Below are 22,127 nucleotides of genomic sequence, written 5' to 3'. Positions count from 1 at the left end.
AGCGGGTGCCAGCACGGATGAAGAGTGCTCTGGATCGCGTTCAGTGCGGGGAGGTTGGCCAGAGGACTGCAGCAGCCAGCTCTGCAAAGAGGATGAATTGGCATTGAGATCCTGCTGTCTAAATGTGTTAAAATTTAACTTTAATTGTGTGGTGGGGCGTAAGCATGGGATCATACCGAATACTTCTGTTGATCTTAAAGGCTGGAAACTCTGTTTGGTACACATGGCGCAGCTGGTTTTGCTTTACTTGATGGAGCCGAGAGGTTGGTCAGAATTAGTGCCTACTGCTTGTCTGAATTGCCCTGCTGAATTCACATCATCTTGTTTTATTTTGAGGAAATAAGGTTGCTTTGTGGTACCGCATGAACTTCAGCTGAGATGTTCTCTGCATGGTGCCTGTGCGATTGCTGGTGTTACCTCATCCTCACTTTGCTCATATGCAATGGAAGAAATGCTCCTTGGACTTGGGAGGGGAAAGGGGCTTTTCTGGGTGTTTTCAGTCGCTAGAGAGCCGTAGCGATCTTTAATCTTAAGGTGCAAATTGTCATTGCAGCATTTTCCGGGGGAAAAGCAGCCTTGAGAGGAAATGGAGCTATAAATGAGCCTGGCTGGGCTTCTGGCTGAGTGTTTTGAGTGAGTTTGTGCTCTCCCTTTTGGCTACAGGCCAGGCTTTCAAAGGCAGCTTGGCAGAGCCGTGCTGCGCGCTCAGGTACCTCCTAACCCTCGCCTGCTGATGTACTGATAAGCAAGTGCGTGCACGCTGTGTTGTGGCTGATCACGTGCGCGCTCAACCCTGCTTGCAAGTGGCATGCTTTTATGGATGTAAGTATATGCTGGCATTATGCAGTTTACCCACAGACTTTGAGAATCTAACCTTGTAATTTTAGCAGCTGCTTCAGCGCTGCTTCTGAGCAGATAGGCTGGTTAAAATAAATAAATAAAATACAGGCCTGTGTTTCCTGTGCATGTCAATATTGGAATAATTTTAAATGGTGTGTTTTCCCCTGGTCACTGACCTATAGTTTATTCCATTATCGACTGCTGGGTTGCTGGCTCTTTGTATTCTGTGGTTAAGTGAACTGTAAGGCTGAAATCATTTGGCTGGGATGGTGTTGCTGGGCAGGAACTCGCATCTGGCTGACTCAGATTGGGGTGAAAGTGTACCCTCTGGCAACTCAAATACTCATTTATCTCTGCCTCCCCCCCTAATAAACGGGTTAAACAACATAGTGGAGTATTGATCCTGCTTTCATCTGATGGCCCCAGGCTGTAGCAGTTACCTTTGTGCCACATTCCTGCTGCTTTCCCAACGATGCCGTACATTGTTGTACGTTTCCCTTGAGCTCCCTCCCTCCCCTTGGTGACCTTCTCCTGGTTCGGCTGTGATGGGCTTTGCTGCTAGACGCCGTCACCGCTGTGAAGTGCATACAGCACTGGCGTGGGGCAGAGCCTGGTGGTGTCTGTAGGTAAAAGCTTGCTCAGTTGGTTTGATGCTGTGAACACTGTAATGTTGACTTTGGTGGCTTGGTAGCATGCTTTTGTTCCTCAGGCTCTCTTCTAGGAGCTGTTGGCCTTAGGTGGGGAAGTTGGTCCTAAAATAACCATGCTCTGTTCTTTCAAGGGCTGTTACAGGTAGACTGAGGGCTGGTTGAAGACCGTGCAAACCACCTTCTGTCTTTATTGGTGTTTGAATTAGTGCCCTGGTTACTGGTAGATGTTCAGTGATTGCTTCCTCATGTTCTTCCTGGTCTTGTGGCAGTGGTGGACCTCTACTGATGCAGTGACTTGTTTAAAACTCTGATTAAGACTCCTGGAGTGGCCACTATTGCTGCTCTTAGCGAGGTACTTCTTTCTGAGAAGTACCTGACACTTCTGACTATTGCTGGCATCCAAGTTGCTGGTGGGTGATTTGAGTACAACCTGATCCAAGACTACAGACTGTCCTAGCTGTGCTGCCTGCTTTGTGTAAAGGCTCTGCAAGCATGGGTGCAGAGAACGATACACCTGGAAGCGAGTCTGTTAAGCTGTGCTAACACCCAGTAAACCATCATCCCGTTTCATAGCAACAGCCTGGGGCACGCTATGAAGTGCTGAGGGTCTCCATCCTCTGCAGAGTCTCCATGCTGTCTTGCATACTGAAAGGCATGTTTTATTTTCAAGGGAGGAGGGCGGTTCACTATTTCTTTCCCTTTAAGCACCAGCACTTTTACTAAGCTTGCATGTCCTGCCTGGGACTGCCTTAGGCTCTTCGGGTTTTTTTTTGCTGCTGTAGAAAAGTAGCTTTAATACACAAATTCTCAAAAATGCTGTTCTGTATGATCCATTCCTATTTCAGGTCTAATGAGGACTTGATCTTTGTTAGTGACTGATTTGCGTGTCTTGCTTGTGCGCTATGGGGGTGTTAAAAAGGCCTTTTTGTGTGCTGCTGCTCAGCTTCCCAACCAGATGCATCCATCATCTTCAAAAGAAGCTGGGGAGAAGGATGGCTCATACTTTTTTTTGAGCCACTGGTATTTGGCATCCAAGTAAACAGGTGTTCTGGCACGGGAGCAGAGGAGTACTTGTCTCTCAGAGCTCCTGTCTCTTATGTCATGTGAGGATCTTCAGGGAGTTTCTATCAAAGAACTGGGTTTAGTAATTTTATATATATATATATATTTTTTTTTTTTTCTGCTAGGGGATTGGTGAATAACTGGGTTCCTAGGGTCTGTGGCAGGGTAGGCTGGTGCAAGAGGTAAACATCTCTGGAGCGTAGCCCAAAAATCGCCTTGGATAGAATTAAACTCTGAAAGTAAATAACACAGCTGCTCTGCGAACCTCCAGCCTTACGAGGCAAATATTTGGGACTCTGTCAGTCCCAGCGTTATGTGCTGTGTTCAAATGAGGTCACGTCTGCTCTTACCAGTGGACAGATGTTGAGTGTAACTCTTGAACCTCTGAGGAACCCAAGTCTGAAAAGGTTGGGAGACCAGGAATTTTCCTGCGCCCAGCACTTTGGCACGCAAGATGAAATGAGGGCAGAAGAGCACTTTCACCCTTTCTTGTCAACATTTTGTGTGCAGGCCTCCCCACAACCTGATGTCTTAGCTCCGGGTTTGACCTCTAAGTCTGGCCTTGTCAGTTGCTTAGTGTGGAGAAATCCAGTTGGATGTTATGGAAAAAGCCTTCTAATACCAGTCCTCTCTTGCCTGAGCCCTGCCAGGAGTGTGTGCAGAAAACAGGCTGGTCCTCCGGAAGACCAAGACAGCAAACCCCGTGTTTATCACTGCCATTCAGTCTTAACTTTGTTCCTTGGCTTCCAGGCGGTGCTGATTCCAAGAATAAGGCAAACTCTGCGGTGGCCTTATCTAGGGACCTCGCTGACGTCAATGTGTGCCTGTCCATTAACCTCGTTGGACTTTGGGTCAGGTTTCTTTGAAGGCTAGGCATTGAAAGCAAAGAGCCGAAAGGCTAGCCGGGGTCACTCCGGTCTTTGCCGGGGTAACTCGAGCAAAGACAAGGGGCAGGCTGTGTGAGCCGAGCCTGTCGGGAAGGTCAGCCCGGATGTGATTGAAGGCAGAGGGGTTTTGCATGGCCCTCTGTCTTGAGCTTCTTATGCCAAACATCTCTTACAGAGCTGCTGATGGGCCTCCTGACACGCATCTCCCTTTAAATGTTTGTTTATCTGCAGGTCTCCAGGGTGCTTTGAAAAATCTCTGGGGGTGCCCGAAGTGGATTGAGGCACCCAAGCCGCTGTGCACAGGGTCAGTGCTGCAGCGCAGCATGTTTGGTTTTATTTCGTTCTTAAATAAAAGCAGCTCCTGAGCAGATGGAAACAGTAGCTTGAGAGCTGTGTGCCTTTTTGTTTTAATGCTGTCTCCCTGAGCAGCTAGAGAGATGCATTATGAAGTTCTTGCTTTAAAAGAACCTTGATCAGCAGCCTAGCTGGGGTGGCATTGGGGAGGACTCGTATGCCGCTTGTTGGTGCTTTTGTGTTGTGGAGTGCTGCGTGCTTTGGGGGCTGCCCGTGAAACTCATTGCAACTCTTGTGACATCGAAAAATCCAGATGCAAGCCCAGATTTGTAAGTTGTGTGTGAATAACACAAGCTGGCCAGGAAACATTGCTGCTTGGCTTTAGAGCCCTACATAGCAAACAAAGAAACAGAAATAACAAACATTGGGTTTACTTAGGAGTAATGTGGATTTGCTTTTTATTGCAATCCACAGGAGAACAGTCATTTTCACCTAGTGTGAGCTGCTTACAAACCACGTCATCTCCTTCATTTGCTGCCTATAGTGCACACTGGTGGATGTCTGCTCCTCAAGTTGTCTACAGTGTTCATCATGTTGGTATCTGAAATACCTTGATACCTTTCTGACTGTTCTGCTGCTCCTTTCCTCCCCCATGCACGTGCAGCTTCCTCAAGGCATTTTGGCACCAAGGAGAAGGCAGAAGTAGCATTTAAAACATAAAGGGTTCCAGATGTGAGCATGCCTCGGACACTGCTGGTGGAGGAGAAATGCATAATCCACACAGGTGTTTACATTTTGGTGTGGCCACATGCTATGTGTGGATAAATACATCCCAGATAAAGTTGCTTGCTTTTGTAGGTTAGTTTCCTCTTTTCTTTTTAAACTGTAACTTGAAATCCACACCCTGGGGAGCATGCAACTGTATACCTGTTAGCTGCATTCCCTGCTGTGGTGTCAACTTGATGGTTGGAGCTTCACATTCTTAAATGTCAGCGATTAGGTGTTAGAAGTTCCCCTCTTCCTGCCGGAGGAGGTTGGAAAAGGCCCCTGAGAACTGTTTGCCGTAGGAAATGAGAATTGCCAAGATCCTCTATTTCTATGGAGTCTATGTGATCCCTCTCACCTTGTGAAGGACGAAATAATCCTGGCATCGCCACTTCAGCCCAATTCCTGGCCAGATAGCAAAGCCTGGTCCTCCTTCAGATGCAACGATTAGCCTCTGCCTCCATTCTCTCAGCAAAATGGCTTTGCTGTGAGACTGAGTCTCCTTCCCTGTTGATGGGAACTCTAGCACTTACACTTTCCCCAATGCTGTGCAAATAATTTTGCGAATTTTATTCACAAAGGCAAACGCTCATATTGCACTTGGGGAAGGTTTCATGCTAATGAAACCGAAAATTAGATTTTCTTTTGCTTTGTGTGAGGTTTAATTTTGAGCATCTTGAACACAAGATCAGTGTGGGGTTATGAGCTAGACGAAGTTTCGTTTTTACGAGAGCTAGCTGGAAAACTCATCGCTTCTGCTGATGCTGGTTCTCCTTGAAGGCTTTGTAGTGACTGTGGTTATTACTGCTGTTGACTACGTGTTGGCTTTGTGACAGAACTGTTAACCTTTGTGGCAGTGATTTCAGTCCTTTTGTTTACCAGGTAACCTCAAAGTAAAAGACAGTACCTGTGGATCTGTATCTCTGCCATTAACATAGCAGATCCTCAAGCATGCGGGTGGGGAATGGATTGTTCATAAGGCTGCTCTAAACTTCTGATGCTTCAGACAAGCCCTGTGCATTGACTGGAGCAAATTACATTGAACTCCTAAGCTCTTAAATTATTTTGGGGTCTGGAATTAATTTGGAGTGTGAAAAATGGATGCCACAACACTGTCTCCAAGACACTGCACGAGGTGATGACGTTTGTTCCAGGGCCTGCAAGCAGCTCGCCTGCACGATGGTGAGCAGCACCTCTGCGCTAGCAGGGCTGGTGCACAGGGGATGGAAGGGTGCCTTGGGGTGTTCCTGCTTTTGTGCTGCTGTCCAGCTTTTTATTCTCAGTTTTTAATGGGTGCTGAGAATACTCAGAGCAGCTCGATTTAAAGAAGAAATGTTGAGCTGAAGAAGGAATTAAAAAAAACAAAACAACACACAACAGAGGATTACCTAATTTCAAGCTAGTGTCTATACCATTTCACACTCTTACTCCTGTCAATCATGCCTCTTTATCTATATATCTATATAGATATGAATTTTCTGAGACAGACCTTGCTGTCTAAGGCTGAGGTATCTTCCTACCTACTGCAGGCTATTTCAGGGATCTGCTTGAGGTGCCCTTTCTTCTTTTCCATTTTTCACCCATGGTGCTGCTTCCCTTCTGATGGGGCAGGGAATTGAGACTCCTGACTGAGTCCTCCGAGGAGACTCCTGAAGTTGAGCGGGTAGATGCTGCTGTGTCTGAGCAGCTGGAGTGGGCAGGCAGAGCTGGCAGACGGGGAGGGATGCGGCTGTCCGAAGTGGTAGGAAGGCGGATGCATGCGCTGGTCGGATCCTCCGTTTCTGGGTTTGATTTGGTGTGAAAGGTTCAGCTTCAGGCTGCTGACCTCCCTGGCCCCAGAAAGTGTCGCAAGAGCAGTTTCTTCCGTGAGACATTTGATTTCTGTCCTGACCTAACGTGTCATGCTCTGGAGATGATGGTTTTAGAAGAACGCTCTTGGGTGATGAGTGAAGTGCTCTGATGTGTATCCCCCAAGCCCCACAGAGTATTATTTTTGGGTATTTCTCAGGTTGAAAAGAAGTATCTGGCAACTATGTAGGAGGCTGCTGCTTTGACTGGTGCGCACAAGCATTAACAATGATAAATCTGCTTTTTTGTGTGTGGTTTTTTTTTTTTTGTCCTTTTTTTCTCCTTGAGCTCGTCTGGACTTCTCTGCATGCAGGCACAAAAACGAAGGCATAAAACCCAAGACATGGTAAATGCCTCCATCCCAGGAGAGGTGCTGAGTGTTGAGGGAGCATGGGCTTGGGGCTACAGCATTCCTAAATGCATCCTCTAGTGCATTTCCCACTGAGGTGGGGCCCAGAGCGGTTATCTGAAACAGTAGTAACATAAATTGAATGAGCAGTCCGGTTAAATAAGTAATGAAGTTAGCAGGGTGCCTAATTAAATTAAATTCAAAATTATGTATGGATGATGCCTTTTTAATAATTGCTGGAGGTTTGTCATTGAGGTACTCCACACTGCCCTCTTGGAGGAAGATTCCCCTTTCTCAGATGAGTACCTGGGTACCACAGAGGGATGCGTTTTACACTGCAGTTTGCTTTGGCTCCTTCTTGATGCTCTTGTGACTGTTCCAGTGTTGCTGCTCTCTCTTATACTGAGACATATGAGGGGAGTTCGGGTGATTTCAGTCTCTGCTGCTTATATGTGGGTGGTTTTTGGGGGTGGGTGTGTGTGTTTGGGTTTTTTCCCCGCCCCCCCTTCCTACAAAGCATTTCTGCTTTGCTCTTGCCCTCCAAGACCAGCCCTGGTGCTTTCTCGTCAGTCCCTGTGCCACACGGATCTCGTAGGGACTGTCCCCTGTCCTTCCTGTCCCCCTGCGTGCCTGGGGAATCGCTCCTGCCTTTGTAAAGCATTGGGGCCCGATGGCATGTGTGGTAACTCTGGACACAATGACTTAACCCATCGCTTTATTTGAAAGTAATCTCTTAATTTCCATCTTTCCGGGCTTCTTTCAAACGGCAGTGCTTTGAAGGTGTGTGTCATTTTGGGGATAAGCGTTAAGCTGAGGCGGAGGAACAATTTTGAAGCAAGGGAAAGCCGTTGAAATTAAAAACACTTGAGAAGACACAGCCATCACGGCTGCCGAAGGAAATTCTCCTCTCTCCAGACAGCACGTTGAGGGCGTCTCTTGCAGTCCCGGGCACAGTCAGGCACTTAATGCATTTTGAAGATGGGTTGTCAAGGCAGAGCTGGCTCTGGCTGACAATTGCTGACCTTTGAGGTAATGTGTCCTTAATAGAAGGATACGAGTACATCAGGGGAAGAATTATCATTGTCATAACCATCTTTTCACCTCTTTTGAGGAGGACAGGTCTATTAAACGACCTGTGCTCTCACGAAACTGGTCCTGCCCCTCCAGGAGATGAATGCTGTCTTTTCTGAAGGCAAGAGTAAAGGTGGGGAAGAGGAGCCCAAATGACCAGAGCTCTGTTGCTGGTTTGTTAATTCCCCCCCCCCGCCCCTTCTGTTCATTTTGCACCAGGGCTTATGTATTAAGTCCCAGACAGAGCCTTCAATGTAGTTTTCAAGGTTGCCTGGTACAGGACCCACAGCTGGCAGTGCATCTTGAGGGAGGAGGCTGTTCTGCGTGCATCAACATGTGCATTGCAGAGAGACGCCTGGGACGGCAGCTACGGTGATGAATTACGGAAGATCTTTGTCACGTTTGGGGCAGAGTCTGATTCTTCCTTGTTGATGGTCTCCCTGGGAAAATCTGGTGTTGAACAGGAGGCTCTTACACCCAGTTTGTTTTCTCCAGGAATGGCAAATGCTTTGCAGTAAGTTTCCCTGTGCTGCTTTATCAGAGCATCTGAAGGTCCTTTGCAAACCTTTAATTAATCCTTGATTTGCCTTGGCACCTTTATGCCTACCGCCCTTGTGACTGAGCGGCGACATTGGTGAGCCTTGTTATGTCTCCTGGAATGGAAGTGTGGAAGTAGAAGGATCTTGGCCAGAGCCCTTATGAAGCCAGAGGAATTTAGAAAACCACAAGGTTTTAGTGACTGATATAACTAAGCGACTTGCATGGGTGCAGTGACCTGAGCAGGGCTCTGCACATTTCATGCACAGTTGCTTTAAAGGGATGCTGATCATTTTCAGCATGACCTGCTAATTATTAGAGCAGATGAAAGCCTTTTTTTTCTTCTTCTTTTTAAATCCTCCTCTCGCTGCATGTCCTCTTCTTCTCCCTCCTCCTTCCCCAAGTCCTTATCTAAGCTAATCAACATGACACAAACAGCCAAAAAAGCAGTATTCTTACAGCAGCTATTAACTAGAAAGGAGACAGCAGGCGTCTGGAACCCCTCAGGAGGGTCTTGCCTGGTATAACCCATCGCTTTTAACAGCCAAAATGAGAGCTGCAGAGTCAGAACAGAAAAGGTTTAAGCTTCTTTCTTTTGAGGTCCTAATACGCAGTGACTTGTATCCTATGATGTAGATTTTTAAGAAGGCCTAAGTGTGGAATTTTAGTAGTGATGAGGGGCTTCCCAGATATCTGATACATCCCTGATTAAAAATGAATTAATATCAATATCTATATGTCTTTTGCTGGTAAGTTTTCAAAAGTTCAAGACATATGGCTAGGTCCTTCAAGGAGAATCTTTCCATCCCAAATGACCATTTCATGTTGATACAGTGTCCCTCAGCAGCAGAAGACACAACTAGGGGAGGGTAGTGTTAATGTGTTGCAGAAGTAGTTTCTGTGATTGCATCAAGCTGGACGCATGGGTTTGTTTTCTCCCATATTTCAAGATTTTTCTTATCTAGAGCCATGGGAGGGATTTTCCAGCATCCTCTGCTCTGTTTTAGATGAATACTTAGAAGTTGTGCTCGTGGTGATAATGGAGTAGGCTGAGACAGAGGACAAACTTGTCTTACGAATTTCAGCTGCGGTGGTATGTTGGAAGGAAGCTGAGCAAATGGACATGATGTTTAAATAGTGTGTCCTGAATTGCTTTCATTTGGTTCTTATTTTGTAAGCCATTGGCTGGGTTTTCTGTCCCTTCAGAAATCAGCAGCTTCTTATGAAATATGGAGCTGTTTTTAAACAGACAGCAGCTGCTCCATCCTTGCGTCAGCAAGGACTCGGCAGAAGGAAGGGGAATGGTAGACGGTTGTTTAGCTGTGATATTCTTCCCTTCGTTGCTGTTGTCATATTGTGTTAACAGAAGGCCTGATCAAATATACACCAGGAAAGTAAGACTTAATGTTTCTTTGTTCTCCTGGAATGGTGCTGGGAGGGGAGGGGGGGGATGTTTGAATGAGACTTTTATTTATGTGGTTCAGATAGCTTGGCATTGCCTGTGTCGGTAGATATGTTGTTCTGCTCTTATTTCTTAGGCTGTTCACTGTATTTTTAGCTGGGAAAGGTCTTTACTTGGTTGCTTGTACAAAACCTCTGCTATGTGATACGGAAACCTCTGGGGGGGTAAATATTTAGTGGGGAGAGTAAGCTCTGTTCACACTGACTTCCTAACTTGTTTTAAACTCTTTTTTTTTAAATCTCAGCCAGATTATTTAAAAAATAAAATGAAAAATGAGGAACATTGTTGCACAAGAACTGGAAAGAACCCAAATAGTTTGCTTACTGTTAAAATTGCAACATGACTGGAAACATTTGGTAAAGAAAAATTAATTGCCTGGTGTATTTGTGGTTTCCTGTTGAATCTCAATTTCTAGAGGAGGTTGAAAAACCCATGGATGTTTCATCAGATTACTAGATAGCATTATACCTTGTGCGCATGATGAAAGACCTTCAGCAAAGCGTGCCAGATATCCATGGCTTGCTATAAAAAGTCTTTCCCATCTGGAACATGACTGTTTTCTCCTTTTTAGTAGGATGGTTTGAGCAGAGATAAACGTGCAATGAAATTTAGCCTGGTCCAGTCTTACTTCACAGAAAGAAATCTGAGTCTAGGTACTGTCTAGAAGCACCCTACCTGTCCTCGAGTTACTGATAGGGACGGAGTTTCTGAGCAGTTTCTTATGCCTTCATCCTTTTGGTAATGATCTGCCAGCATGGACTTCCCCCCAATCAGAGAGTCACCTGAAGAAGGATGCTCCTGTGGTTGTTAGCCACCAGGTAGACCTTTTAATGAGCTTTGAAGCCACGGACAGGGCTGGCTTGTAAGGGAGATGAGGGTCAAGCAGTCATTTAGCAGAGGAAGAGCTTGAATGTGGTTAAAGATCTGCTCTGGCCCATCTCGCATCACTCTTGAGTAATGATCCCGTGCCCGTTGAGCTGCAAAGCTAGAGCTCAAGAGAATCAGATGGGAGAAATACCAGGGCTGCTTGGAGTCCCCTGTAGTCCAGGGATGTGAGTGGGCTGATCTGGTATCATCCTGGGAACTGGAGCCATGGCTCAAGAGCAGAGAATTTGTCAAGGTGAAGGTTCCTGCAGATGTCCTAGTGTGGCCACTTCTGTTTCACGCTGTATATGGCAGGACCATATACAGCTGGTAGCTGCTGCCCTTTGAGAGGCACCACCATGGCCAGCTGCAAAGCCACTTCTGTGTGAAGTTGGAGCTCCTTTAGAGGAGCACCTGGCTGTGTACCGGGTCACACGTAGGAGGGGCTGGGTGGACAGGTAGGGTGATGAACGCCGCATCAGATTGCTGAGGAACGTGGTGGTTCCCATGCCTGGAGGCCTGGGGAGCAGCATCTGAGAGCTGCTGGGTGAAACCCTTGGCTGGAGATATCTGGTCAGAGGTTAGATCAGAGGATCATAGCTCTCCTTTGGCCCACAGCCCCTGCGTCTGCGTCCTCGTTTGATCATGCAGAAGATGTTTGTGTACACAAAAGTATAACTTGTGATGACACAGGGCTTCAGGTTGTGAAATCTTTGAGGCTCCTCTGGGTATTCCTGTGGGAAGGGAAGAGTTATCCCTCAGATAACTTCTGTGGGGAAATAGTTAATCTCATTAAACACCAGAGGTTGTTTTCTAAAGCAGAGGCTGGGGGGGGGGCATGGTTAACCACGTAGACTGGAGACGGGCTAAAACTCATAAAGGAAAAATGTATGTAGGAGTTTATAGCTGTGTATGAGTGTATTAAACTTTAACTTGAGATCACTGACTGAGATGAAAATGAGCTGCTGTGAAGCTAAGCCGCATTCAGGGAGCTGAAAGCAACTTTTTGAGATGGATGTTGGCCCCCCAGCTGCAGGCACTTGATGTCTGAGAACAGGCACAGCTGCTTAAAATCTGCTTCTGGTTGCCCTGGAAAATGGTAAAGCGTTGGGTTTTTTGGTGTAATTTGAAATAATGAAAAACTTATTTAAAATGTAATGCTCATCCAATCCTTTAGCTTTCTGAAAGTCCCCCATCCAGTTTTCAGTGTGTGTGTTTGCTCTTGGGCTGTTGGGAGTTAAATTTTCCTCTGACTCAACTGTGGAAACGGTCTTCGTTTATCATTTCCCAGTTTAGCTCCTGTATTAAAATTATAACAAGGCTGGGGTTTATTTTTGTCTTGTGTACATTTATCTCCTGTGTATCCTTGTGTCTATTATTAGAGTCCTGCTCCCTTGCTAAATGGATTGGCCGAGCTCTTGAGGACAAAATATTGAAGCATATGACTAGTCTGCAATACCCCTCAGCCACTCTGCTTTTGCAGTGTTCATAGTGACTGGATTTACCCAGTGTTTGTCATAGCTCGCTTATTTTAAATGCCGAGGATGCGGTGGGCAGAGCCAGCAGATAGCAGATCTTACATGGCATATCAGTTCGTAAGTGGAAGGAGGGAGGAGGTGGATGTGGAGGGGAAGTTCCAGCTGAAAATAAACAGAAAGCAGTGGTGTGCATTTGGGAAGCATCTGAATTGCATGACCAGGGTACAGCCCTCTTCTTGTTTGGCTTTTTTGTTTGGGTTTTTTTTTTTTTCATGATGGGATATTTCTGTTTCAGACTGCAAATAAGGGAATGTCAAATCCTCTGAAGGAAGACTGGTGTGGTGGTTGGTTGGCTATGGACTTACCCTTTCCTGAATGAAAAAATAAATTGGAAACTTTTTATGGGTTTCAGCCTTGTTTCAAAATCCCCATGACTACCACTTCTGCTGGTCCGTGGCTGGACACTTGTCCTCAAATCTGTACCTAGCTTTTTGGCTTGCGCAAGAACGATTTGTACTTCCGCTGATCTCACTCGCCTCCTGTTTCCACTTCCAGCCTGAGCTAGCTGGTTTTTTTTTTTTTGTCTTTCTGGGATTTACTACACTTTGTAACTTAGCTATTGAGTATCTTAACCATGTTCTTGCTTTGCTTGCAGGGTCTGTTTGTCCATGTGGCCCCTCATATTTTCTGCAACTCTGTCCCAAGTCTTAGGAAGATACTTAGGGTCCTGCACACGGTAGTGGTATGCCTTTCAGAGGACTAGTTTTTGATGCTTTTTAATTTTTTTTAAATAGCCTAGGCAGTGTCTTTGGCAAGGACGCTGTCCAGAACTCACTGAAACAATTAGAGAAGACTGTTACTGGTATAGCACAGCTTTGGATCAGATTCTTGATTTTGTTTTTCTTTCCTTCTAATTTGTTTCTCTAAAAGGCGTGATACTTCCCCTGCTCCCCTCTGGTGTGTGTGTTTTGTTTTTGTGTTTTGTGTGGTGGTTTCCCTCCCCCCCCCCCCCCTTTAAGCTATCTTCTTACTAGCACAGATTTTCTCCTTTCATTGCTACTTACCACGTGCCACTTTTGGTTGTGTGTAACCTTGTTCTGCTTTGCTGACGTGGGCTTGTTAAGTCCACGGGATACGCTCTGCTGCTGGGCTTCTTGATCCAGTTGGAGGGGTGCTGCCTGGGAATGCTAGCTTTTGCACAGAACCTTGAATGAGTCGTCTTTTTCTGCCTCCTCCCTTCTTTGTGTTCCTCATCCAGCATCCTTTCGTTCCTACGTACATGCCACGTGCTTCCTTGTTTTGCCTGTGCTAGCAGCATTTTCTGACGTCGGAGCCTGTTCCTAAAGACGCGGCTTGGCCCATGAGAAGCTCTTCTCTACTGCAGGCTCCGCTAGTAGAGGCAGGTATGCCCAGTGTGTAATTTTACCTGGGGCTGGGTGTGTTTTTGAAGGCTCTGGCTTGTGGAGCAAGAGGGTGGTTTAGCCCTGGCCATGCAGCTGTGGGTGTAGGAGGCTGGGACCTGCGTGGTAGGATCAGTGCACAGGACTGCGTTGCCTGAATGATTTGCTACTGTGGCCACAGAATTACTTGGCAGGTGGGGGAGAGTTGATCAAACAAACCTGCTTCCACTAATTGTCAGGCTTTTGTGTTTGTTTTTGTGATTTTTTTTTTTTTTTTAATTTTATGAACTTTAAAGCATGCATGACTGAACAGTTTAATTAGCTGTGGGAACTGCTGGAGAACTTACTGGGATTTTCTGCAAACCTCGCTGCCCTTTTCATGTTTTTGACGCAGCAGAGTTGCTGTGAGCAAGCAGACAGGAGTGCCTGTGAACGTAGCCCAGATAAGATGTTATCACCCAGAGATGAAAGTGACTGTGCAGTTGACTGGTGTGTAGGCTGACTGCTCGCTGGTGGGAACCGGTCCCTGATCCGGTACCCTCCCCGGGCAGGCTCCTCGTGGGGACCGGGCACACCTTGGGCACAGCGGAGTGGAATCCAGCCGCACGCTTGAGCTTGTGCTCGTTGGGGATGTCCACACACATTGTGGACCTACCTGTTTCATCCAACAAGAAGGTCTCCTTCTTGCATGCTTCTGTTGCAGGGGAGACCTTACGCATCCTTGCTTCATGAGCTGCGCTCTAATTTGTTAATTTTTGGATCTTCTCCTCTTCTACCCACCACCCCAAAATGTTTCTGTGGCTGTGAAACCGCTTACAGGAGGAATACCAGCAGTGTTGTTAAAGTTATATGGGCTTTATGGAGATACGGAGGTTTGTCATGGTGTTGTGGTTTAACCCCAGCCGGCAACTCAGCCCCACACAGCCGCTCGCTCACTCCCCCCCCCCCCCAGCAGAATGGGGGAGAGAATCAGAAGAGTAAATGTGAGAAAACTCATGGGTTGAGATAAAGACAGTTTAATAGGGAAAGCAAAAGCTGTGCATGCAAGCAGAGTGAAACAAGGAACTCCTCCACTCCTTCCCATGGGCAGGCAGGTGTTCAGCCATCTCCAGGAAAGCAGGGCTCCATCATGCGTAATGGTGACTCGGGAAGACAAACGCCATCACTCCAAATGTCCCCCCTTCCTTCTTCTTCCCCAGCTTTACATACTGAGCATGACGTCATATGGTGTGGGACAGCCCTTTGGTCATTGGGGTCAGCTGTCCCGGCCGTGTCCCCTCCCAGCTTCTTGTGCACTTGGCAGAGCGTGGGAAGCTGAAAACTCCTTGACTAGTGCAAACATTACCTAGCAACACCTAAAACATCCCTGTGTTATCCACACTGTTTTCAGCACAAATCCAAAACATAGCCCCATACTAGCTAGTATAAAGAAAATTAACTCTATCCCAGCCAAAGCCAGCACATGGTCAGCCAGCACATGGTCTGCCAGCATGTGTTCAGAGGCTGCTAACGGGTGATATTCCCAGAAACTGGGCTTGAAATCCTGCTCGTGTGCAGTGAATGGAGGCTCCCCTTGGCTTTGCAGAGGCTGGCATTCAGCCCAAGTTCTTCTCCCAGTCCTGTCAGGAAAGTTGTCACGTCTGGATCCCTTGCCATGGCTGAACGTGTCCTTTCCAGACCGCGGGCACTACCTGAGTGGTGGTAGAGGAGCTGTAAATGGCTGCAAGCGGCTCCTTCTCCAGAGAGAGCAGGAGAAGTGAAGACCCACCTTGGAATAATGGAGGTTAGAACAACAAGGTTCTGGCTTGTGGTTCCAGCTTTATTAGCAATGACCAAAATTGGCTTTCTGATGTATTTTTCTTGTGCTCATGGTGATTTTCTGTGGTCAAATCTGCCTTCTTTCTTGTTTTGTCCCTGTGCGTGAATGGATTGTATTTGGAGCTGGCTTCCATGCTTTCTGCTTCGTCCTGGCACCCAGCATTGAATGCATCCTGGTCTTGCAGTCTGTCCGGAGGCTGTACATGATACGTGTACATGTACAAAGTTTTAATCGGTTTTGAACTGTTAAAGGTCAAGGATATTATTGCGAAAGATTCATTTAAAAAAAGGCATCCTGTAAGAGGTGCTGTTGGTTATTTTCTTTAAATCCTTAGATTTGGGGTTTGAGAGGAAAAATTATTAAATGATGTCTTAAAGCTGAATAAAGAAGTCAGTATTGAATGTTTTAATGTCTTACAGATGCTGTGGGGTTGCAGGATTTTATTTTAAATTTAACAATGGGAGTTGGAGTGGCTCCAGCACTGTAAAGAATAGTCTCTTTAATTAAGGGTTTAAGCTGGAAGAGCATGTGTAGTGTGATGCCATTTTAAAGTTTCAGCGGGGCTTTGTAGTTGTAACTTGTTATTCCCCATCTTGGATCACACATCTGCGTGTCTGGGGTCATGGTGGGGATGTTCCTTGCCCGGAGAAGGGAGGTTGGTCTGTGTAAGGGTAGCAAGATTTCCAGAGGTTTTGGCTCTGACTTTATTATTTTTTCTTTCCTGTGGCTCTTGATGCCCACTTTGAAGGTACAGCATCTTTGCAGGCACGTACACATGGTGCATTACACCCAGGAGGAAATACCATCTTTGTTTTTCCCAAATAGTGGTGTGGTTTGGTGTTTTTTCTTTTCGGGTTAGGGATAGGGTATTTTGTAGCTGTGTTTTTAGATGTCATCTTGGTAATAGCGAGTTGTGAAGGAGGTTGTGGGGCACAGGACAGGAGACCGGGATCAAATGCGGTCTGCTCAGGAAGGTGTCCCCGAGACCCGCCGAGGTTTCACTGGAGTAGCAGAGTATGAAATGTAGCTGTGTGCCTGCAGCGTTCAGCAGGGCAGGGCTAGATCCATCCCTACACAAGTCCCTAGGTTTCGGTTCTCTGTGGCTTGTTTGCCTGTTACTTACTGGGGTGGAACCCAGAAAATTGGCCATTAAAAATAAATTATTCTCCCTTAGAAAACGCAGGTGTTCCAAGCATGTGTCCCTGACTTCTCATCTGAAAAAACAGCATTAAATTTAAGATGATGTCTCTTGACTTCAGCCCATTCTCAGCTCATGGGACTCGGGTAGATGCTCCGTGCCAGTTCTGATTTTCTCCCTCGTGCATGGCTTTACCTGGCTCTGCGGTAGCACAACGTGCATTTAATTATTGGAGGCAACAACTGCTACTTTGGCCATCTCAGATGCTTTGCTGTAAGAACCAGCATCTGCCAGGGTTTGCTGCATCCTGCTTTGTGTGAAGACGATTGCTTGACTCTTTTTCAGTTAGTTGCTGTGAGAATTAGGCTCTTCTGTGGCATTAGGAGGTGCAGCCTCATAGCAAAGGCTGAGCAGCTGTGAGCCTGCCAGGTACCAAGGAATCTTTATGATTTGTATTTAGTGTCTCCTAGTATGTTTATCCCCATAAAATAATTAATTGAACTGGAGCTTCAAGCAATGTTATCACCTTTGCACATTAAAAAATCATAATCATGCTCTCCGACTTAATGAGATTTAGAAAGAAATGTTCTTTTTTTGTTTGCCTTCTGGTTTTCGAGTGTTAAAGACTCCCATGGGTCATGCATTCAAGCCTTTACTTGAGATCATGGGGGCAGTGGGCTGCCTGTGTGCGGAGGGCTGGCCGTGGAGACTCACCGGCCACCAATGCAGAGCAGGAGCCTTCGGGTTTCCCAGAGCCGTTGCCAGACTTGGAGCTGGATCGTGAACGCTGGCAACACTATTTTGAGTGTTGAGAAGGGAGCTAACTGTATTTTTGTGGTGGCCTTGGCTCTGCTATTTTTTAATTTTCTCTTTAATTTCTATTGTTTTCTTTGCTTATTTGCTAACTTGCAAAATTCAGCAAATTGCAGAGGATCTCCCAGCCCTCGGGGTGAGTTTTACTGGGAGCTGCAGTGAGCCAGCGCATGGCAGTGGCACTCGCTGAGCTCTTGCTCGGAGGCGTGAATGGGGCTGGTGTGATGGACCTGCTGGCCTTCAGGTGGTCAGGGTCTGTGCCAGGGTGTGGAGACAGTGGGGTCATCCTTTGTGTGTGTATTAAGGGTAAATATTAACTTCACAGGATCTTGGGAGCTGCTGTGTGTTTGTGTTAGCTGCTCATTTTGGTAGGGTTTGGTTGAAACTCAGTGAGGAGGCTCCTTAACTTCAGCAGTCTTCAATACACCATTGACTTGAATGATGTCTTGAGTGTCTTCTCCTCCTCTGTTTTGAGTTTTGCTGCTGGTCCTCAGTCTCGCTGGGGTCTGTTAGTGCTTGTAACTTACTCAGCTGCAGAATAAGCCCAAACTGTGTATGGGCAGGTTGCCCTACACTGCCACAGGGGCACAGGGAGTCTCGAGTGCAGTTGGTTCTCCAGGACATCCCTGCAATGCTATCCCAAAAGGACAGATGAGTTCTCCCAGGACTTGCTGAGAGAGGATTTGTAAAGCATCTTGCTTCCCTGCAGCTGTGCAAATCACACACAGAGCCCCACAAGCCTCATCACTGCTCACACGGGAGGGCAATAACAAAATTGCATGCAGAAGTGTTGTTTTGCTGTCTGTTTTCTCTCGAGCTAGGCGAGCTGAGAGGAGAACCTTGTGCGCAGCTTGCTGGAGCAAATGCAGCAGAGCAAACTTACCTGCTGAGTAACAGACTGAAATAAAACTGGAAAAACCCAAACATCGCGCCAAGTCTGTGGCAGTTACTGCAGATGCTGTGCTGGTGAGAAGTCAACAAATCCATTAAATGGGAAACGGTCCCCGTGCGCTGTCCCCGGGAAGAGGAGCATCCCCTGCACCACCACCCAGTGACCCTGGACCCCGTGCATCGGGGCGATGCCAGGCGGCAGCGCAGGAAGGAAACGGTTAAACGAGGAGAGGTTGTCGAGTTGGGTTAGCCATCAGATAGCTAATATTTTAGAGGTTTTTCAGAGCTAAGCTATAAAAAGGCCGTAGCAGTATTTCAACTCGCCCATTGTCTGCTGGAAGCCAGCCAGCGTTGCCATGCCGACGAGGAATTATTACTTGCTGCCAGAGCTGGAGGAAAAGCTCATACTTTTGGCTTCAAAACAGGAGGGGTGGACTTATGTAATCCACTGTGTTTATAGGCTGAGACTGGCAGGAGCATTGAGAAATAATTACAGGCTTTCCATTTCATTTCCAGCTTGGTTTTAAGGCTGTGTGGCCTCTCTTTATTTATTTATTTTGAAGTTGAGAGGGTGGCTACTAAAGATGCAGGAGGTAGCGGAGGTGATGCGGGGATGCTGCTAGGTAAGTACCCCCCCTTCCCTCCCCGGGCTGGCTGGGCTGCTTTTGTTTTGGTGGCGTTTTGTCTGGAGAGCTAAACTAGGCCACAGCAGAAAGAAGTTGCTTTGAAAAACTGGGACTTGGCCCGGCGACACAGAAACAGTGTTTAGTGCTGGAGGCTGAGAATACACTTTTGCGGTTGCCTGGAGGTGGCCAGTCGTTTGCCAGCGGAGGTGAAGTGCGAGGTTTTGCGAGCCCCTGTTGCTTTCCGAGGTGATTTTATCCCTCCAGCCCTCGTTGGCTTGGAGCGTGTATTTTTTGGGGGAGGGTAGCAACAAGGAAAAAGAGGAGAAAAAGGTTTTTTGACGAACGTCTTGGTCTCACACGTTGCTCTGTCAGCTGGAGAGGGATTTGTCGGTGTGATCAAAGCAGTTTTGCTGATGTTTCGTGCTTTTGAGAGGTGAATTGCAAAGTTTACCCTGTAATTAATGTGGGTTTGTTCGTCCCGGGAACAGTCAGCAGATGATGCTGTAATTTGGGTTTGCCTGAAAAGCAGTCCGCAGTGTGTTTTGACTTCGGTCAGGCCAGTGGGAGTTTGCAGCTGCTGTTTTTGTGCTGGCTGTCGCATAAAGGGAGTTATTGCTGGTAAACTCTGCTCTCAAAACTTTGAGGTCGGGTGGTTTTGCTGGTTCTAAGGGTCGTGGTCCCGTAGTCCTGGGGAGGATGCTTCTGGTGCGATGGGAATCCCTTGCTGGGGAGAGATCGCGGGATCGTGCTTTTGCTGCTGCTGGAAAGCCGCAGCTGAGGAGGGGGATGCTGCGGGCGGGAGGTGAGGGCTGGGTCGGGGCAGCGTTGGTGCTGCCTGAGCTGGGGTGAGCTGCACCTCGCTTCGTTGTGCTCATCGCTCCTTCAGGAAATGAGAATAATGTTACGACTCTGACTTTTTAAATCTCTCTACATGGGGGTGTAAAGCTCCTAAGAGTGGACGAAGCCCATTTTTGGAGGGGATGTGATATGCTGCAAACTTGCTGTAGAGGTTACAAAGGCGTATAGAAGCTGCAGTGTGCTGTGATTTTTTTTTTTTTTTTTTTTTAATGTTTTCCTTCATTGCACAGTGTCCTACTAGGGAGTTACAGTCCGTGCTAACCTGACTTTCTGCCGTTGTGGTATGGTGTGTACAGATTAAATATCCCTACTGCTGTCTCAGTCTGCTCTAGAGAGTGGAGTCCGGTGTTGGCTAGCATGCTTAACTGCAGAGATACTGCACTTTTCAGGGACAGTTACGGTCCCATATGAACATGTTTGGGCCCTAACTTGAAATATAGGGGTGCCTCGGTGGAACTGATGTATGTGAGGGGTTGTCAAGTGCACACTGCAGAAATAAACTGCTTTTTCCACGGTTTCCCACAGTTGCTGTGTGTGTTGAGCAGTTACGGGCAAAAACTTGGGAGAGTGGTGGCACGCTTCAAGTTGGGAAATGTCCCTTGAAACAGAAGGCTTGAGTGGCGTTATCTGAGACACATGGGTGTGTTATACAAAATAATTCAATAATTTAATGATCCATAATACTGCTGTAACTCCTACCACAGATGCTGTTGGACTCAACGCGAGTTAGATTTGTTACTGCAAGGCGTTTTTTTTTTTTTCCCTTCCTCTGGGATTCATGCCAAGATGAACTGTGTGTTCTGTTCTTAAGAGCTATGAGTAATGTATGTGTGAATCTATAACATAAGTAATACGAGTATATAAAATGTGTGAGTATGCAGGATTCGTGTATCCTGCGTCTACAGAGCGCCGCACACATGCTGTATGTGTGTTCAGAAATAGGGTGCGATACATGTCTGGGCAAAATTAATGACATGCCTTGGAGTTACTGCTCACTGCAGAGCCCTGTCTGATGGCCTGATCCCAGAGAGCTGAACCGAAATCCCAGTCGCCAGCTATGGGTTGCCTATTTAATTGCCCTTTCGGAGGAGTTGCAAATTAGAGAGAGTTGGAAGTCCCTCCCTGCGCGTACAGGGGAAGCCGGCCTTACCGATGATGAGAGGAGATGCTTGCACCGTAGCCTGATGTTTCCTGAGTAGTCGGTGGAGCAGTGGGGGGTCTGGGGGTGCTGGGGGGCTGTGCCTTGGTGCGGGGGGTCCCACTCTGCACCACCCCAGGTAGGAGCTTCTGTACAAGTGATGCACTCCGAGGCAGGCCTGCTGCTTCTAATGCGATTTTTTTTTTTCCTTTTTTTAGACAAATAAAATGGGCTTTCTCTCATAAATTATTTTTTTATGTGAAAAATGAGAAGGTGGCAAGTAGCCAATTCCCCCGCCTCCCTCTTCCCAGCTCCAATGAGGTCATTGCCTCTTAAAGTTTATACCACGCACTGTGAGCCGTGGCTGGAGGAGCAAGAAGGCAACAAATGTCTCTCTCAGGGCGGGTAGGAGTGATGTCCCTGAAATACTAGCGAGCTGTAAGTGATGCCTGAGCAGGACTTGTGGGTGGGGAGGGGGCCTGATACAGCTGTCTGGGAAAACCTTGCAGGATGCAGATCTGGGCGGGAGGGGAGCACCCTGGTCCCTGCCCGGTCCCCGCGATGCTGCAGGGTGGCGAGTGCGAGGCAGGACCTGGGGCGCACCGGACGCGGGCCCGGAGGGTGGTTGTGCTGCTCGGTGGGCTGCTGGGTGGAAGGAGCGTGCGTGCGGAGGGCTGGGCACGTGCCTGGGCGAAGAGTGATTGGCAGCAGTTCTGGCACTCCTCGGCTCAGCTCGCTCTTGCATCCATTTACTTTTCCTTGGGAATTTCCTCAGCGCTGTTTTTGCAACGGGGTTGCAAAAGTTCACGACCCAATGAAGGATCTCTCCAAGATCTTTGTGTCCCTGGCCGAGTGGCTGCCTGGAGAAGTTGTGGGGTTGTTTTTTTTGTTTTTATTTCCCTTGAATGCCATGCTGAGCTGCTTGCGAATTCCTGAGCTATTGTTTTCTCCTTGTCTGTCCACCCTGCTGTCCCAATTTCGCTTTCCTCCGTGGTGGAAGCGATACGGAAACAGGAGTGCCAGACCATGATGTCGTCCTTGGGGCTCTCCTAGAAGCTGCAGCCCAGGAGGATGGATTTTGAGGGCTGTGTGGATCTGCCCTCCTCCTCACAGCCTCTGCTGGGGTGCTTGGGGATGGTGGCCTGGACTGTGTGTGGTTTTAAGGTGGGGCATTGGCCTGAAACAACTATTTCATAGGTGCTATAATAAATTGATAACTGAAACTTTGTACGGGCATACTTACTGTCTCGTGCCTTTGCCACGGCTCTGATTTTGGCCAGTGGTTGCTGGGCCTTGCAGGGGCGGTCAGGAAGATGATGCTTTATGCACCTCTAGCT

At 47.4% G+C, this 22,127-nt stretch overlaps 1 protein-coding gene across 8 annotated transcripts in view; it reads left to right on the top strand.

The window, feature by feature from the left end:
• NCOR2 (nuclear receptor corepressor 2) overlaps positions 1–22,127 on the top strand; it is a 258,591-nt gene that overhangs the window by 34,902 nt on the left and 201,562 nt on the right. The window contains exon 1 of one of the 8 annotated variants that reach the window (XM_075515984.1): positions 11,591–11,728. The exons of the other annotated variants lie outside the window; for them this stretch is intronic. The gene's annotated coding sequence lies outside the window, so the exon portion shown is untranslated. Of the gene's footprint in view, positions 1–11,590; positions 11,729–22,127 lie in introns of those variants that run through there. 8 annotated transcript variants of the gene reach the window in all.

The sequence above is a fragment of the Mycteria americana genome, chromosome 13, assembly GCF_035582795.1.
Source record: "Mycteria americana isolate JAX WOST 10 ecotype Jacksonville Zoo and Gardens chromosome 13, USCA_MyAme_1.0, whole genome shotgun sequence".
In the NCBI taxonomy this organism is placed as follows: Eukaryota; Metazoa; Chordata; class Aves; order Ciconiiformes; family Ciconiidae; genus Mycteria; species Mycteria americana.
The sequence above is the reverse complement of the archived record's forward strand: the minus strand, read 5'-3'. Positions and strand labels throughout refer to the sequence as shown.